Below are 7,929 nucleotides of genomic sequence, written 5' to 3'. Positions count from 1 at the left end.
GAGCCAAGAATTTTGAGCGGAATCTTCCATTTCCTACTCAGTCCTCCCCTGGGTACCAAACTGCAGGGGAGTAAAAGACTGTGTTCTCTTGATAGATGAGCTGGAGAATCCCTCACAGCTGTGTTGTGGAAATGTTCTCTAGTTCCCTCATGATAACATTGAGTCATAAAAGGAAGAAATGAACATTTATTTGCCAACTCCACCTGTCTGTTGGGCCCACCATATCTATATTAGCATCAAGGGAACTTGCCTATAGTGCTAAAATTTTCATCAGGAGGAGAGAAGCAACTGCTACTTCCCTGAAGTTGTGGTGAACACCCGTTCCTCTCCTCATCACGAACTAAATGACCAGAATTGAGACTTGGATGCCTTGGTTGTCAACACTAATGTTCAGTGAAATGGTCAGAACCTAAAAATCTCAGAACATTTCCAAGCTTTATGTTTTAACAATTCAGAGCTAGATTGAGGATTCCTTTTGTTCTAAATCCAGTCTGAATATATGAAAGTCTTTTTATTGGAAAAGAAGAAAGAAAGTAAGACATTCCCTTTTGTTTTCTGGATCAATAGAAGGTCAAATAAAAGGGGGAAATGGGTAAGACTCAAATGAAGCAAAACTTTAAAAATACAATCTTTTAAAATTTATACTTTGTTTCCAGTTCTCTATTTCTTGTGTGAAGTCCTTCCTCCCTTAAGTTCCTTCTGACAGTATTTTCTCACAATAACTAATACAGCTGCAAAATCCGGAAGCCTGCAGGTCCAGCTCCTTTTCCTCTGGGCTGTCAGTCTGTCAGATGCTGCTGTCTTCATTCAGAATAGGTCTCCCTTGCCCAGTCACTGTTCCACATGTCCTCTCTGGAAAGACATACCACAGTGATTTTACCAGTCCTAGACATTTCTTGACCTAGTTAGTTGACAACCAAGACCAACCATTACAAAGGTGAGAATAATGAGTGAATTTTTCTTTGAAACTCTATTATTATCATCATCATCATCATCATCATCATTATCATTATTTATTTCAACATAAAAACATTTATTTAAGTTTATACAGAACCTGGAGGAGGGCAAGGTGTGTGAAGCATTGTTTTTTTTTTCATGTAAAAATAAGGTGGTGAGGTCACCCAGATGTTAGACAATGGACAGAATTGCAGTAAACCCAGGGATAAAAGAAAACCACACAGATCCCATAATCCTGGGACTTTTTATAACATCGGGTACAAAAATCAACTGGAGAGCCAGTATGATGGCTTAAAGGCACTTACTACCAAGCATGACTGCCTGAGTTTATCCTCTGGACCACATGATGGAAGGAGAGTATTGACTTCTACATGATTTCCTCTGGCCTGTGGCACATGGCCAACTCCCAACTCTACACACACACACTCTCTCTCTCTCTCACACACACACACACACAGACACACACACACACACATACAGAGAGAGAGAGAGAGAGAGAGAGAGAGAGAGAGAGAGAGAGAGAGAGAGATCAATTGTAGAACACTAGAAATTTTCTAGACCACAATCCACATAGCTACTGTGGTTTGAATGCAAAATGTCCCCCACAGGTTTGGGCAGTTGACCATCAGTTTACAGCACTGTGCTACTGTGGAAACTTTGGTAGCAGAAGTGAGGTACTAGGCCCATGTCTTAAAGGTTATGTCTACTTATGGTCTGAGCTCAAGCTCTCTATTTGCTGATCTCTCAAGATGTGATGTCATCCTCCATACAGGCCAACGTGGTGGAGCCACTTCAACATGCCCTTCTTACCACAATGGATGAACTCTTCGAAACATGAGCCAACATAAATCCTTCCTCCCTCAAGCTCCTTCTGTGGGCATTTTGTCACAATTACTAACACGGTCGCTGAAGCCTGAAGCCCATCGACACAACTCTAGAGCTGCTGGAGGCAAGCTCAAGAGCCCTGTGTTACAACGAGAGGAGCACACCCAGTCTCCACCATCTCTTCAACAGGAACCTGAACAGAAGCCTCTCCACCATCTCTTCAACAGGAGCCTGAACAGAAGCCTCTCCACCATCTCTTCAACAGGAGCCTGAACAGAAGCCTCTCCACCATCTCTTCAACAGGAGCCTGAACAGAAGCCTGCCACCTGCACCTTTACTGTTACTTCTGCCAGAAGTAGAACTTAATAAATTCAAAGACAATGTTCTCTTCGCTTTCACTTTAGAAGTTTTAACCAGCTCCCATTGCCAGAAAACACCAGTAAGTGTACTTGGTGGGGTTATGCTAGGCTATGAAGTTTTCAGCCTTCTAGACTCCAGGGTTCAGAACTGAGCTCTGAATTATGGGAATGGAGGGGAAGAAAATACAAAACTGGAATGAAAATACCCAGCATGGGGTATAAATGGTAAATAGTTTGTTTTGAAACATGAAAAAGATTAAAATAACAATTATATCATTAGTGTTCATTAACTGTCTGGTTCTTGCTCTGTGAACACCGCTCAACAGGAAGACTGAACGGCATTTGTTGTCACAGACAAATCTCTTTGGAAAATAGAATAAAATACTGCTACCTCAGAGAAACAAGAGGGCTTCCCAAGGGTCTTGAATACAGAGCTCATCAGTGTCGGCTCCATCGGCCCTTTCTCACACCAGGGAAGTTACTGCAGTTACTAGCTCTGTGTTGAGCAGTCCAAATGTCTTCTGATGGAGCCTGCCTGAGGTAAGCCAGGCTACACATAGCTACCCTCACTTCAGATCCTAGCCAAAATACACATGAATTCTTTGTACTGTTCTCACTATCAGTGTGGTGGATTTCAGCAACTCCCAACTCACAAAATTCAAAAAAGCACTGTATGTAAGTATAATTGTGTATGTGTGCACATGGATAGGTATGTACTTATCCATTTCAAGTATGTATGGAGGCCAGGGGTTGATGTTTGAATGTCTTCCTCAGTCATATTGCTACCCTAGATATATAAGATATATATTTTTGATATAAGATTTCTCACTGAACCCTAGATATCTCTCTCTCTCTCTCTCTCTCTCTCTCTCTCTCTCTCTCTCTCTCTCTCTCTCTCTCCTTTCTGATCATCAAGTCCCTGGGATCCTCCTGTTCTCAAGCTCCAGTTCTAGGGTTGCAGACAAATGCTGCCATGCCCAGCTTTTCACATGGGTGCTGGGGATGTGAACTTAAGTCCTCATACATGTATAGCAGGTACTTTATCCACTGAGCCATCTCCCCAACAACTTTATTTATGTCCCCCCAAAAATATGGCTGAAGGATAGACATACAAAATAGGGTCTTAAAAGGGTTCTAAATTGGTCTTTTTCATTATCTTGTCATGAGTCACTGTATATCACCATCATAACATGCACAGAATATTACCAACAGGAAGTTCATTGAAGTGTCAGGGCTTCATTACAGGGGTAAGACTGATCAACTCATCACCCACGTGCCTGACCACACTGTTCAGCTCATTCCTCTTCCAGAAGATCAGTTTGATATTACCTGGCTTCAAGATTTAACCCTCTTTTTATGTGGTTGACCCTATCCTGAATCATCTTAATAATACAGATTGTGTAGGTATATGTATGTTACCTTGTTAGTATAAACTCTCATGGTCTACCATAATTAACAGAGATACTACTGTAACTATAAAAATTAGATAGTTAGAGGCTACCTTGTAGACTCAAGGACAAAATACAGGCAGGTTCTTTGTAGCTCAGGATCAATTTCAGCCCTTAAGAAGGCAGGTTTTCAGGGCCTTCTTTCATGTCAATAATGAGATCTGAAGTTTTCTCCATTGAGCTCAGTTTCACATAGAATGACAGCAGTCTCCCTGATCATGTTCCAACCTGGCCTTCTCCATCTGCTCCTAGGTGTATAATTACCTTATCTACTTTACCTAGTTAAGATCTACTAAACGACTCCCACCATCTCCCCACTTGACCACCCTATCTAAACCGATCCCCTGGGAAATGACAGTAGCGTGGATGTCACCTGAACACTTCATGGGTTTTGCCTTTGGACAGTGAAATTTTGTCTGGGGCTTCTATTTCTGCTACTCCTACAGCCATTTCAACACTGAGGACCCAAGAAATATTGGCAGGATATAACAAGATAAACTATTAAATTTCAGACAAGAAGATTGTCATTAATGCAAACATCTCTAGAATTTTTGAGAGAAGCAATTAACAAAATTGTTCCTAACAATATTGAAAATAACTTTTCAAAATACAGAGAAAAGTTAGATCTGATCTTCTTTGGATACTTAATTCACAAGAAAATTATTAAGCTTTATGTCATATAACTTAAATACCTATAGGATTGCGACATTTGTTTAGTAACATCTTCAACTCTATGTTCGAGAAGATTATATTATGAAACTAGCTTAACATTATCTGCTACCTGCATGGCCTATCTAAAAAAATATAAGAATGATGAAAGTAGACCTGGTAAGTATTACTTCCCATAGTCTTTTGTAGAATAGTTGTTCTTCATCTATTTGTAATAGCCTGCCGGTGTTTCTTGCAGTGAACGTTTAGCACAGGGGTGGAGAGTAGATTGAATTATTGAGTAAAATTGTTTTGTCCCACTTAGTGATTTCGTACATTGTGCTTTTTTTCTGGACTCCCATGAAAATCGCACCTTCCCAATCCTCAACCACGTGATTGGCTTCAGTTAAAAGGCTGTTACAGATGAGCCACAGATGGAGGCCTGAGACAGACTTATGTGGCTGGGAATATCACACACAACACTGCCATGACCATGTGAAGATCTTGCCCTGGGTAGCAATCACCACTTCAGCTTGCACTCCAGAATTATATAGCTCATGGAATAGACCAACCCTAATCTACAGCAGAGACAAGAGCAGACAGCTCCAGCACACAGCATGGAGCCAGCACCAGCTGAACCTCCACCTCTGCCAAGACCAGCTGACCTACAAACACACAAGACCAAACAAATGATTATTGTTTTAGCCTATTGGCTTTTGGAGTGACTTGCTGAGTGGTATTATTGTGGCTATATTAAGTAACAGGGTATTGACAAAAAAAATTACTTAAAATATGTGGTTCTGGCTCAGGATTGGATGACAAAGACCAAAGAAACAGGAAAGTGTGGGGAAGATTACATATCAGCCATATGTTTAGTGACACTGTCATTCATGGGAACTACACAGGCAAGGAATGTCTCCTGAACTGCAAACACTTAAGGAGATTAAAGCAGGTAGTTAAAAGTGAAGCTTTTAGATACTTTCAATAACATCCAGAAACTCAGAATGAGCTCAGAAAAGAACATCACTATTAAAAGGGAATAAACAGCTGATGTACGTTTGGGGTAGGTTCTCACACAGCATTATGGCAGCAACAGTCTGCTGATACAGGATATACTCATTTTAATCCAACATCCCCATTGTCCTTTTTCCTTATGTAAATATTGGCAAAACGTTATGCTACATGTGATGAAGAATGCCAAGGAGAAGGATGGAGTTTATAGAATTATTGGCATTTGTATTTAAACAAACTTTATTTTCAGATGAAGTGATTTTAAAATATATTTGATGAAAAACGATGGTTGATAAGTTTTACATATCAGCAAATATGAGCTGCTTCATACCACAAATATATTTTTAAATAGACTGGCATCCTAACTACAAGACATATTTTAAATATTGATGGGCTGATGAAACTTCTGAATAATTCAACAATTAAATTATGCTACACTTTACCAGTTTTGCCTGTCAGTGAAAGAATAATAAATATCCATGTATATACTTTAATTTCTGGTAAATGTACTACTGAGCAAATTAAGATACCCCAGAATTGAACTCAACCAATATGGTCAATGTGATTAATTTTGTTTAAATCACTGCCGTAGTCCTAATTCTAGGCAGAGGCCTCATAAATTCTATCTTGACACAATCCAACAAGGTTGCAGTGCCAGTGATGATGTGTGTATTTGGGGCCTGGCTCAGACCTTATCCCCAACTAAAGACTGGCCAAAAGCAGTATAAGTGGGGATAGATGCCAGACTGACTTTGCAGCATCATAGAAATGTGTATGTATTTATCCACCTCAATTGTTTGAGAAAGACTATCTGTATCTGAAAAGGTCCATGACTCACACAATGGTACCATAGACAAAATGTGGACATAAACATAATTTTTTATGCCAGGAAATTCATCATTTGACAGAAGCAATAACAAAGGCTTCACTGTGTTTCCACAATGACAGGAAATTCAGTGCATGTATTAGTTACTTTTCTGTTCTGTGATAAAACACCATGACCAAAAAAGACTTATAAAGGAATTTCTTTTGGCTTACCATTCAGAGGTACTCTTCATAACAGCAGAAGAGCCATAGCATCAGGCACCAGAACAGGAAACTGGAAGGATCAAACATGAAGCAGAAAGCAAACTGGAAGTGGACAAGTCCATAAACCCCCAAAGTCAGAGTCAATGATATCCTTCTTTTAGCAAGGCCACACTTCCTAAGTGTTCTATAATCTTATTCAAACCACCAACTACATAATATCAATCTATTTCATCTTTCATGTCCTTGAGTGTGCCAATATTTTACAAGGAAAAATAAAAGTGTAATATGGATACAAAAGAGAACAGGGAGATTCAAACTTTATCATGATTAGAAACTTACATCATATATTCAAATTTCAATTGTGTCAAACATCCTAAGTTTAACATAACTATTTTGAAATAATTACTTGGTTTATATATTCAAACATATCCTAGAGGATTATCTAATAAAAATGACCTTGTGTCTCATAGGCTTGATAGAAAGATATTATATCCCATGTCCTAGTTGGGCATCAATGTGTCTGTTTTTATGCCAATACCATGTAGTTTTTATTACTACAGCTCTGTAGTACACATTGAAATCAGGGATGGTAATGCCTCCAGTAGTTCATTTATTGTTAGGATTGTGTTAGCTCTCTTGGGTTTTTTGTTTTTCCATATAAAGTTGAGTATTGTCCTCTCAAAGTCTGTAAAGAATTGTATTGGAATTTTGATGGTGATTGTGTCAAATCTGTAGCAGGAATCTTAAAAGTTCTTATTAATAAAATCAAACCTGAGGCGAGTTATTGGGGTCCATGCTGGTAGATCAGAGAGACAGAACAAGCCACAGCTATCTCACCTCGCTGGATCCTCAGCTGGTCTTGTTTCCTCCGACTGGAAGCTTCTGTGTCCTCATCCCAATGGCTCTCAGCTGAACTACTGCTCAAAAGCCTGAATGATTAACCAGCCACATGCTTAACCAGCCAAATGCTCTACCAGCCAAAAGCCTCTAGTTTCTGGTCCTCACGCCTTATATATCTTTTTGCTTTCTACCACCACTCCCTGGGATTAAAGGCTGGCTTTCTGGGATTAAAGGCGTGTCACCATGCTTGGCTATTTCCAATGTGGCCTTGAACTCACAGAGATCCAGAGGGATTTCTATCTCTGGAATGCCAGGATTAAAGGTGTGAGTGCCACCATTTTCTAGCCTTTGTATCTAGTGGCTGTCTGTTCTCTGACCCCAGATAAATTTATTAGAGTACACAATATTTTGGTGAACACAATACCACCACATCTCCTCTCTTTTTGTCTAAAATTAAAGAAAGCTTATAACTAATACAAGAAAAACTATCCAATAAGTATATACAATATATACAGCCAAAAATTACATTAATGATGTCTAGTCCATTAACATTTGACAGATTCAGATAAAAACTCCATTATATATATTAACAATTTTGCAGTCCAGTAACATCTGATAAACTCAGACCAAAAAATTTTCATTACTTATCTTATTTAAAACAAGTAGTTCCTTTTTAAAAGTAGATTCCATAATCTCCCTTTTTATCTTATCATATCCATATTCTTTCTCTTTTCTTTTCATAATAGATTCATTAGTCTACCTTTTGTCATTTTTATATCTTCCCCTTTTTCTTCAGTGTAAATTCAGTGATC

The 7,929-nt window shown here is 39.0% G+C and overlaps 1 long non-coding RNA gene across 1 annotated transcript; it reads right to left on the bottom strand.

Annotated features, from left to right (window-relative positions):
- Nucleotides 1-418: 418 nt before the first annotated feature.
- Nucleotides 419-7,162, bottom strand: LOC119088695. The gene is made up of 3 exons (XR_005092391.1): nucleotides 7,115-7,162; nucleotides 6,287-6,347; nucleotides 419-852 (listed from the first exon to the last, which is right to left on the bottom strand). It is a non-coding gene; the product is annotated as an uncharacterized LOC119088695 (long non-coding RNA).
- Between the last annotated feature and the right edge of the window lie 767 nt (nucleotides 7,163-7,929).

Source organism: Peromyscus leucopus, chromosome 10 (genome assembly GCF_004664715.2).
Source record: "Peromyscus leucopus breed LL Stock chromosome 10, UCI_PerLeu_2.1, whole genome shotgun sequence".
Lineage (NCBI taxonomy): Eukaryota > Metazoa > Chordata > Mammalia > Rodentia > Cricetidae > Peromyscus > Peromyscus leucopus.
This window is presented reverse-complemented; position numbering and strand designations above follow the sequence as displayed.